Raw genomic sequence first — 11,813 nt, 5'->3', positions numbered from 1 at the left:
CGAAAAAAGGATAAATTCGAGTTCGGAAGTTGAAGAAGTTTTTGACAATTTGTTCCGAACACAAAAATTCGCAAAAGATTCAAAGTTTGAAAGAACAATTTCTTATATTGTATGTTAATCCTTCGATTTTATGTATAAAGATGCGGAGAAAAACCATTCGAAATAAGCTCTGCATTCTTTCTTTTTTTATCTTCTGATTGAAGTTTCAAATCAAGTTCACCAAAGTTCTTTAAATAGGTAAACAATGTTCCAATCAGAACGTTACCATGTGCAGTAATCATTTTAAATGGTTTAAATGTTGCTGAAAAATCATGATTGGTTCTGAAACATGATGTTTGTCTTAGTAAAAAACGCATGAAAGTGTGCTGAAGATTTATTCCAGTTTCAAAGTTCCGTTTCCATGTTTGACGTTTGCGGTAGTGCTTCTTCTTCTTCACGAAGAGTTGAGAAAATCCAAAATAAGTCTGAAAGAGCAATAGAAAAATGTAAAAAATCTGATGACTCTTCGGACCGCCATTTTGTAGCGTAAAAACGGTTTTTTAAAGCGACTCGAAGTTTAAAGTCTTTTAAGTAAATTAAAAAGTGTATTTGGATACAAAAAAGTGATCAGTGAAAAGCGTAGTTCAAATAACATCGGTCCGAAAACGAAAAATTAGATTATGAAGCCAGAATGGTGAAACCCAACACAACAACCAAGGAACAACCAACAGCACCAAAGGTGAAAATTAAAAAAACAGCAACTTCTCAACGTCAGGAGGAAGAGCAGCCGAATAACAGATCTAACGCCAATCGGTCTCAATCAGCGATTATGGATCGATCTTCGGCCACACGGGAACGAATGGCAGCCCGTAACACACCAACAACCCAAACACAAACAACAGGAGAAGCAGATCAAGAAGAAGAAATTATGTACATTGAACCAGTAAACCCGGAGAGACACACCAGAAAACACCCGATAGAAATGGACAAGATGCTGATCTCAAAAGGCATCCATTTCGAGGACATCCGGCCAATAGGAAGGTTTCGATGGCAAATTAAATTCAGATCAACCGAGGAAGCGCAAAGACTAACTAGAACTAACCTAAAAGAAGAGGGCTGGCAAAGATATCTGCCAATTCACAACAACAACACCATGGGAGTAATCAAAGGAGTTCCGTTGAACCTCACGGATCCCGAAATCCACGAAAATCTGCAATCGGAAATACCGGTGACAAAAGCAGAAAGAATTCAAAGGCTAGCAAACAACAAGTTGGTTAAAACGCAAAACATAAAAGTTACATTCAAGGGATCCAAACACCCGGAGACAGTTGTACTGTACGGTTGCAGGTTCGGGGTCGAGCTGTATCTTTTCCCGATTAAACAGTGTGACAATTGCTGGGCTTTCGGTCACGAAAGCTCGTTATGCAGAAGGACAAGAAAATGTCAAGAATGCGGTGACTCAGCAGATGAAGGACACACCTGCAGAAAAGTATTCTGCATCAACTGTAAAGGTACCCACGGTGCAATCACGGGACGGGACTGCCCGACACGTAGGAAACAGTTATTCATATCCAACACCAGGAAAAAATAACATTCAAAAAGGCGAATGACAGGTTTCAGCACGAAAACCGGTTCGACGCGTTGCAAAACTACGACCAGGAATTCCCACAAATCACATCCAGCTACAAAGTTCCCAACTTCATCACAGTATAAACAAACCTACGAACTACCAAAACAACAGCAACAAAAGAGAATGCAACCAGAGAAAAACTGGCACGTAACGCAAGCCTGGCCAGAACCAAGCAGAGTAATCACCGAGAACCCGTACAGAATAGGAGAAATGAAATTAATGTTAAAAGCAATAAGTCAGTTCTGGAAAAACTTGGAGCTGGTCAAGAAACTGACTAAGCTAGAAGAATGCATTAACGCCGAGATAGCCGAGGAGAATCCACCTGAAAATCACTACGAGGAAGTGTTTGAACACGACTCTTAAAGTTATTACGGAGGACTTCACGCGTAACCTAACTGTATTAGAAAAGCCGGAAATGGACACCAATCAACCAACTAACACTGTAGAATCGGAGTCAGAAGATGATGAATAAAAATTTCAAGTTTCTTCAAAATAACATCCAATCGATAAGACCCCTAGAAACATGAGAAGGATTTTACGTCTTTCTGCACGAAAATAATATAGGTATTGCAGGACTCCAAGAAATTTGGCTCAAACCAAAAGAAAACGTTAGGGTCAAAGGTTATAAGATGGTAAGCAAGTGTAGTGAACAAGGTCATGAAGGAGTGGCATTGCTTGTAAAAGAAAACATAAGTTTTGAGGAAGTTAACTTAGGTGACTTTACCCCACTGGAAGTGGTAGCAATTAAGACTAAGAATCTCTCGACTAATGTATTAGCAGTATCCTTGTATGTCAGGCCAGAAGTAGAAAAAGAGGCAATAAATAGACAAACGGGCAAATTGGCCAAACTCTTCGAATTCTTAGATGGAATTGATGGAGAAATTTTAGTCATGGGAGATTTTAACGCTAGGCACCCAATTTGGGACAATCGAGCCACGGCATGCCCGAAGGGTAGGGTAATAGTAGCTGAAATGGAAAAATCCAAACTTGTTTTACACTGACACAGACTTCGGTAGTCTGCACCCGGAGATAGTAGTAGAAATCCAGTCAAAAATTCCAACAGCCACTGGAACGAGAATTAAAATTAATGTAGAAAAGGCTATCGAAGAACTCAACTCGATCCAACCGCAATATATGTACGGTGCAGAGGAGATGCAAAACATATTCGAAGAAGCAATAGAGAAAGCAAAGTATACGGTGACCAATAAAAAAGCAAACTACTTGAAACAGTGGTGGTGTCAAGACATTCAAAACGCATATGCGGAGAAACGAGAGAAATTGAAATCCTACAACCAAAACCCCTCATGGGTAACCCAGATTGAGCTCAACAAAGTAAGAGCCAGCTTCAAAAGGCTAGTGAGAAAAGCCAAAAGAGCCCATGCAACCAAACTTAAAGAAACGATCGATGAAACAACACCACCGAAACAAATCTGGAATATCATAAGAGATACGGCCCTAACCGGATCGAAGAAGGGAGCAGAGCACAACCCACCAGTGGAATTGGCCAAACAATTCCTGGCAAGGAATTACGCACCATACAAAGAACCCGTTCACCCGGAATACGAAACACAACATGACGAAGACATGGAAGGACCGATTAGATTCGAAGAGTTCATAAAAACAATCAACAAGAAAAAAGATCACTCCTCCCCGGGAGCGGACAATATCTCCTATCGAATAATAAAAAATCTGGAGCTCAACATTCAAAGTGAAATCTCGGTCCAACGGAACCAAGTGTGGAACCAAAAAAAAATCCCGGAGAGGTGAAAGAAAAATAAAATAGTCCTGATACTAAAAACCACACTGTTGGCGAGAGTCTAAACCGCCGGGGCGAACTATATTTGACAGTAATTTTTGTATTATAAACAACTTCAAATATGGTCGTGCGAGGTCCATCTTGTTGCTAGAACGAATTTCATAGACTCCCTTAGGGCTCGAGGAAAACCACCCTATGTTCCAGTGAGAGATGTGCTGGCTCTAATAGACTTGGACTACATGTTCGAAGTTAGATAAAAGTCTTTTTACAAGCTACGTTACTACTCACATTCAGTCAACCGGCCTATACTTTGACTGACCTACTCGCTAACCTAAGCTCAACTTTGTGCTACTGCTACTTGCAGATTGGAAAGCCTGTTGGTAGATATAGGTTAAGTACAATGTAGTTACAATTTAATAAAGTATACTTTACCGAAACTGTTCGGTCGGATTCACGAAAGAATCTATGCGGACCTGACCGTGCAAGTCTATCTTGCCCTATAATTTCAAGTTTAGCGTTACAATACATATTTAATTAGAAAACAATAGGAACTTATGGTTCGTACAAATATTGCAGGCCGGTGGATTGAGTACCTTCCGGCTGTATCTACGCACTTCGATGCGAGCTCTCTATAAGCGGCCACTAAACCTTCCCTTTCCAATCTGCCTATCTATCAACTTTCAAACTTTCTTTCTAAATTTTTCACTCCACTATTCTTTCCTCTTCCGAAACTATGAACCACGCGCTTTTTTTCTTCCTACTAAAATGAACTCTTCTTTTACTTCTTTCTTCTCTTGATTTTTCCCGCTTATCGAGAACTGTCACACGCTGGGATGTCGTCAGCTACCGGTGGCAACATCCTCCCCCCGGTGGAATCCTCGTTCCACGATCTTGTACCTCTTCAGGACACGCCCTCTTTTCCATCCGTTCCGCCTACGATCCTCCACCAACACAACCAACTCGCCTGGTGTAACCATGTGAAAGTTACTGTTCAAGATTACTAGGATTCGTCGCGGTAACGTTAAATCTAACGCTAATATTTAAATGTCGAGGAAGTGCTAGTGATTCAGTGGAGAGTGAAACGGACCAGCCTTTAGACCTCAAACATCCCGGACGCAGCCCAGCAGCATAAAAGTGACAGGCAGGAGCTAGCATGCAACAGAGGGCAGCATGAGCGTGCTATAATGGAGCAGGGCCGCAGTAAGGATGAAAGGATCACGAAGCAGGATGCGAGAGAAAGGGTCAGCGACGCAGGGAGGGGCGGTCATCGGTCGGGTATGAGGGGCATTGTACTGGTCCAAAATGGCCATTTCATGGTGCAACGCGGAGAAAGACAGGTTCAATGCTAAAAGTTTTCTCTCGGCAAATAAAACCATCGCTGACGCTGTTCTAAAAGTTGAAGTTAAGGCGCGTTAAGCCAAACAGCAGTTCGCACCGTGAAAACCGATTTTAATTATGCGTGAAAAACCGGCCAGGTAACCGTACAACCCCGTGGATACCTATATACCCGACCTGACGCCATTTTGCTTCCTTCCACTGTTCACCAGGACCCCGAGGTTTTAGTTCGAGATTTCTACCGCTCGTGTTCCTCCAAACTCCTACAGAGGCCTACCAGAAGTGCCTCCAAGGAACCCTAGCAGCCCGCCGTAGCCACTTGGTAAGCTCCACCCGCCGTGCCGGAGTCCGGCACCACGAACCCACCTAAGCCACAAGTGTACCTCCACCAACAACTACGAGGAAACACGGGACATCCGACGGTGTAAGAAGGGGGCAATCCAAAGAAGAAGGGCCCGAAGCAGGAGAGTAAGGTAGGAAAGTCTTGCACAGTCACTAGGGGATTATTAAGAAATTGTCGACAAGTCGGAATAAAGGTTGGCGAGCGAAGCTCGAAATTGAATTGCTAGCGTTTCCTTGCAGTTGTTAATTTGCGAAAAGCCGCCGACCCTGGGGCTCATTGAAGAGGGGGGTCTTAGTAGTGCTGGACAGTAGCCGACCCACGGTTACACTGGTTCAACGGGCTTCACCTCGTCAAACCATTTCGTTCGCCTCGTCAGTGTCGGCAAATACTCGTTCGTCAAGCGCTTCCAAAAAGTATTCAGCTGTCTCTGCAGTTAGTTCCAGGAATTCTCCAGCAACTTGTTGTCGCACACGTCTTCGGTAGGCGGCTGGCGGACACCGTCGGAACTCCCTAGCAGGAAGTGGTTGGGCGTCAGGGTTTCACTCTCAGCTGCATCCAACGGCAAGTAGGTTAAGGGGCGACTATTTACGATCGACTCGGCTTCGACCAGTAGTGTGTGTAGCTTCTCGTCATCAAGTCGCTCGTAGTATGCTTCAGCAAGCGCAGCCTTCCAAACTGGCCATACTGCTTCAGGATGCACTAAAAAACTTGGCCCGTCGAACCAGCAACTCGTTTTGGCAAAATAAGGCCCGGAACCGTTCTTCGTAGCCTCATCCGCTGGATTGTTCTTCGATGGAACCCATCTCCACTCCTTCCGAGTGGTTAGCTCCAAGATCTCGCAGATTCGGAACGATACAAATCGATTAAACTTTCGGGGATCTCCGTTGATCCAGCTCAGCGCTGTTCCGGATCCGGACCACAACACTCGCTTCTTGATCTGCAACGAATGGCTCTCGATGACACTTCGCATATGACGAGCGCCTAACACACGCGCTTGCAGCTCTAAGCGCGGTATCGACCACGCCTTCAGGGGTGCAACTTTGGACTTCGCGCCTACCAGCGCAACCTTTACTTCTCCGGCAGCGTTCGTTGAGCGGAAATACGTCACACAGGAATATGCAATCTCACTGGCGTCCACAAATGTGTGAACTTCGACCTGGTTGATCGCCTCTCGGAAATAGCATCGCTGGATGCCGATATCGTTGATGTGTTCAAACATTTGGACCCATTTCAGCCACTGTTGGTGCGTTTCATCGTCCACCGGTTCGTCCCAGCCGAGCTCTTTGCGCCAGGCTTCCTGGATAATGATCTTGCCAAAGATCAGATACGGTGCTAGAAGACCCAGTGGATCGAACATTGTCATCACACACCGGAGTATCTGTCGCTGCGTTGGTTTCTCCTGTGTAGCGATTAACTTCGTCATGTCTTCCCGCATCTTCATTGGGAACCGCAGCTCATCGTGTTCCGTATCCCACAAAATACCAAGCACACGTTCGGAGTTTTCTCCCTTAGTTGGGCACATGTTCTTCACCGGATGTGCCTTGACCTCTCCCAGAAACTGCTTGACCTCGTCGCAGTTCGAACAGAACTGACGAAGTTCGAAACCATCGTGTTGATGTATCGCCCTCACCTGGGACGTAACTTCTTGGGCCTCAGCCACGCTCAGAAAACTGGTCACAAAGTCATCAACATAATGACCACTGATTGCTTCTTCAACGGCTGCAGGATACTTATCGGCAAACAGGCGGGCGTTAATATTCTTAACGTATTGGGCCGTCGCTGGTGAACTGGTCGACCCGAACGTTGAAACGTCCATGACAAAAACTTCTGGCTGCTGATTCGGATCCGACCGCCACAGGAACCGTTCAGCGCTTCGATCAGCTTCACGAATCAGGATCTGGTGGTACATCTCCCGGATGTCTCCACACACTGACACCGGGTACTGGCGGAACCGAAATAATACAGCAGGCAAAGATGTCAACTGGTCGGGCCCTTTCAACAGCATCGCGTTTAAGGACACCCCGTCGACTTTGGCTGCAGCGTCCCAGATGAGCCGCACCTTACCGGGTTTCTTGGGATTGGTGACCGCGCCGAGGGGGAGGTACCATGTGCGTCGGGGTCAGCCTGTTGCAGCTCATCCGGAGTCGCTCGATGGCAGTAGCTTTTCTGCTGATTCTTTTCCCATTCTTCTTTCGAGACATCTCAGACACATTGGATAGCTGTCTGGAAACTCTACGAAGTCGTACTTCCAAAGCAGGACGGACTCATAACGATCGCCTACTCTTTTCGTAGTCTCCTCCATAATATCCGTTGCTCGAGTGTCTTCGTCACTCAGCACTGGCGTAAACACTTCGATCCAACTTCGTCGAGCGTCAGATAAGTCTTTACTGCCTCGTCTAAATATGAATCATGTTGACAGTCACAAATGTGATAACTGAATGTTGGCGTTGACTCGTCGCGCTTGCCACCGTACACACACCAGCCCAGGCGGGTGCGTACCGCAGTCGGATCTCCTACTTCGCCCTCTCGCGCCTTGAGCGCAACCAACAAACGTAGCTTGTCAACTCCTATTAGAAGTTGCGGACTGGCATTCTCGTAACCATCCACCGGAATTCCACGAAGATGACTAAAACGTGACTTGAGTTCTTCGAACGGCAAACTCTGTGTTGGTAAGTTCAGGGAATTGGTTGTTCCGACGTTTGAAACCTTGTGCCGCTTCGATTTATTGATGCCGGAAGTCTCGAACGTCACTCGTTTCAAATCGTTCTCGACCCGCGTCACATTGGACGTCCACTGCAAGCATAACGGGTGGGAGTGCCCGTTCAGTTGAAGTTTTTCTGCCAGACTCTTTTCCAGCATTGTTATCGAAGACCCTTCGTCGATGAAGGCAAATGCATCGACGGATAAACTACCGTTGTGGAGCGTGATTGGAATAACACGGTACAGTAACGATGGAAACGACGACTGGGGAATGTGATGCACAACGTAGTTCGATGTCGGATTCGGACCAGAGCTGTAGGATGCCTTTGGTTTCTCCGCCGAATGAAAAAGTGCGTGATAACGCGCATCGCATCCATCCACGCCGCAGCGAGTGTTGTTTCTATATGAACGAGTTCCATGACTGTACAAGCACGTTTTACAAAGTTCCAAATTCTGGATACGAAGCCATCTGTCATCGACGGTCATCTGGAACGATCGACATTCTCTGGACTTACGCCCCTCTTTCTGGCACACGGCACAAGTCAAAACTCGTTTCCTAAACTCCGCTGCACCTTGTTAGCTACTCCGCTCCTTCGGCTTCTCGAACTTTCCCGCGACGTCACTGTGCACAAAACTCCGGTTCAGGCTTCGACTGCCTGGCTTTCGATTCGCCGGTGTACGACGTCACGGCGTATGCATCGTCGACAGTTTCGTCCATGAAGGTCCCGAACGTTCGTAAGTCCGCGGCCTCGACCGTTCTGATGTATCTTCTTTAAAGCATTTGGTATTCGGTCGGGAGCTTTCTCACCAACTCCTTTAGCAGCGAAATCCGCGTTCCGTGTTCAGATGATCGTTCAAATCCGCGGCCTTCAAGTGTTTGCAGAGACCCTGCACTTGTGTCCCGAAGTCGATGATAGTGTTGAGTCTATCAGCCTTCGGCGGGGGTGTGGATCTAACCTTCTCAATAAAGGTCTCGATGATCAAATCCGGTCGACCGTAACGCTTCTCCAGCATTTTGATGGCTGCTGGCACGGATCCCGGATGTATAAGCCTGTTACGAACCGACTCCCATGCCGATCCCTTCAGGCATCGTTGAAGGCGAATCATGTTCTCGCCGTTGTTGAAACCACAGGCTTCTGTGGTGTACTGGTAGTGGCTAATAAAAACAGGTCAGTCGGCGGGATTTCCGGAAAACGTTGGCAAATCCCCCGAGAAGACTGTCGATGTCGATGTCGGTTAACGATGTCGGAATAGCATCAGGTCTGAACATCAGTTCTGGTGCAACACGTTCCGGTTCTATCGTTGGCTGCCTTCTATCCGCTTGCATGGATGGCTTCTGTTGACTGGTTTGGGCAACAACACGCTTGCTCTTCGGAATCGTTCCTGTCGGACGTGTAGGACCATCCACTAACGCTACCGGAAATGATTTTGGAAGTCGGATTGATTCTTCCGGCCAAACTCGAACACCTTTCAATCCCCGCTGACACAGTTGGAGCTGATTCTCAAGCTCGCTTAACTTATCTGCTGACGGCTGCTGGTGCTGTTGATAGTCGCGCAGCTGTTGATAGTCGCGCAGCTGTTGATAGTCGCGCAGCTGTTGATAGTCGCGCAGCTGTTGTTGGAATTTCCTGATTGCGTCCGCAATTAGCTCTCGACGTTCTGGAAAGTCATTCGCTGCTTCTCCCGGAAGTGGCAATGAACACTATTTTGTTCATCTTCCTCTTCCATGAGGGATTCCTCGATGATCCGATAGCGCTCCTTAACATAGGCCTTCTCGATCCTTATCTCGATCTCCTTTTCTTCCTCCAGGCGCTTCAGCTCTAAATTGAGCTTTGCTTTTCGTACGGAAGATGAAGTCCGCGCTGACATCGTTTTCGTCGGAAGAGGAAGGCACTTGCTGCAAGTCCATGGCCTATTTGAAACGCCAGCGCACGAAAGATGCCACCAGTAATTGCACTGATCACAGGCCACCATATTGTCCGCTGAATCCGGACGATCGCAGGCAACACAACTGCTCGAGTTGTCCTGATTGGTGGCTCCACGCTCCACGACAAAAGTTCGGAGCGATTGGAATCGATTTTGACAGTTCATTTGTATTGATTGGAATTTTGTGTGTCGGACGTGTCGAGTCTCTGTAAGGTTAACTACTGTCGCCCGTCCAGCAGCAAGTGGTCTAGCCCGTTACATATGGTAAAAAAGGCCGATGACTCCAGGCGCCCCTGCGGTGATTATCGCTCACTGAATAGATAAACCTTCCCCGATCGTTACCCCTTGCCGTACCTCCAAGATTCAACCTCAAACTTCCAAGGAAACAGTATTTTTTCGAAGATAGATCTACAGAAAGCTTTTCACCAGGTTCCCATTCACCCAGACGATGTTCCGAAGATGGCTATCACGACCAGCGTTGCCAGATTGCAAAGCGCTCAAGTCCGTAGGTTTGACGAAAATCGATAAATTTACTGATTTTGGCAATGTGAAATTAGCTGGCCTTTTTGTTTTTGGTCGTCAGGTGGAACTTTCGTTTATCCGCAGAATTCCTACAATTTTTTTCGATAATCCGTAGAAATACCACAGGAACTGCTGACAACCCGTAGATTTCGAGCATCTATCCGTAGCTCCGCAGAAATGCTTAAAATCCGTAGATCTACGGAGAAGTCAGTAGATCTGGCAACGCTGATCACGACGCCGTTCGGCCTTTATGAGTTCCTTTTCATGACCTTCGGACTCAGAAATGCCGCTCAAACTTTCCAGCGACTCCACTCCACGAGATGGTAAGAGGCCTGGACTTCGTTTTTCCCTATATATCGATGATATTTTCATTGCCTCGAAATCGCTCCAGGAACACCGTGAACATCTGCGACTTCTGTTTTCTCGTCTTGGTCAACACAATCTGAAGATTGACGTTGCCAAATGTGATTTTGGACGCTCTGAAATAGTTTTTTTGGACCATTTGGTAACATCAGATGGAATAAAACCCTTGCCGGAACGAGTCGTAATGATTAATAATTAACAAATTTAACCCTAATCCGCTCTTGAGTGTCAATATGACTGTTTGATACTTACCGTGCGAATGCACAACCCTGGAATTGATGAGTGAGGATTTGATAATTTGTGAGATGGACTGAGGAGGGAGGAAAAGCGATAGCTAGTGCTAACGAGCCACCCGACGACGACCTATTGGCCCTTATTCTGCGCCTCGAGTGACGTGACGATAGTAGAGTCACCCATGTCACTCTATTCCAGCAGTCGGTTTAGGTGAGGAACGTCACTTCGGATGAACTTTGTGAGTTCTTACCCTATTCTCGTAGTCACCGTGGGTGAGAATCGTCGCATTCGGGTGACGATTTTAGGTGACAATTGTCGGTACCTTTTCAGGTGGTGACGGGATAGAAATTGAGCATTAAATTTATGTAAAGCGGAATGTTAGGCTCTGAATAGTTAATTACACTAAAGAATTGTAGTTTTGGAAATAATGAAACCAATTTATTAAATTTATTATTTATGTAATTTAATAAAAAAAAACCTTGTTACCTAAAATCCATCATTCATATTTGAATACTGAATGCAAACATTTAAATTTGATATCCTAATATAAATGCAAAATTTAGTTTGTTGGAATTAGTTTTCTGATTGTAAAAGTGGTAAAATATGTATAATAATCTTTTATTTTATTTGCACTTTTTGTCACATTCTAAAACTTTAATTAATTTTTAAAGATGCAAATTCAGTTGCTGCCGTCTTTGAACACAAAAGACAGTTTGCTCCCCCGGGATGTATTCCTGGTTTGGTTCCTTGACACTTGCTCCACCGGGTACACTTTTTCCATCTTTTTTTAAATTTCACTTCAGAATAAATGGAATTTCACCCTAGAACTATCAGCAGCATTATACTGAAAACGAAAAATAAAACTTATCTAATCTTGAATGGTCAAAATTTACGAAAACCATTCTGATCGAACAGTTTCATGTACAAAACACAAACTATATATTTTACTTACCTGATAAATGTTTGGAAAAAAGGAAAATGTTTAGCAAACATTTTTTTTTTGGAGCAGCAGCCGTCGGCATCTG

Source organism: Uranotaenia lowii, chromosome 2 (genome assembly GCF_029784155.1).
Source record: "Uranotaenia lowii strain MFRU-FL chromosome 2, ASM2978415v1, whole genome shotgun sequence".
Classification (NCBI taxonomy): Eukaryota; Metazoa; Arthropoda; class Insecta; order Diptera; family Culicidae; genus Uranotaenia; species Uranotaenia lowii.
The sequence above is the reverse complement of the archived record's forward strand: the minus strand, read 5'-3'. Positions refer to the sequence as shown.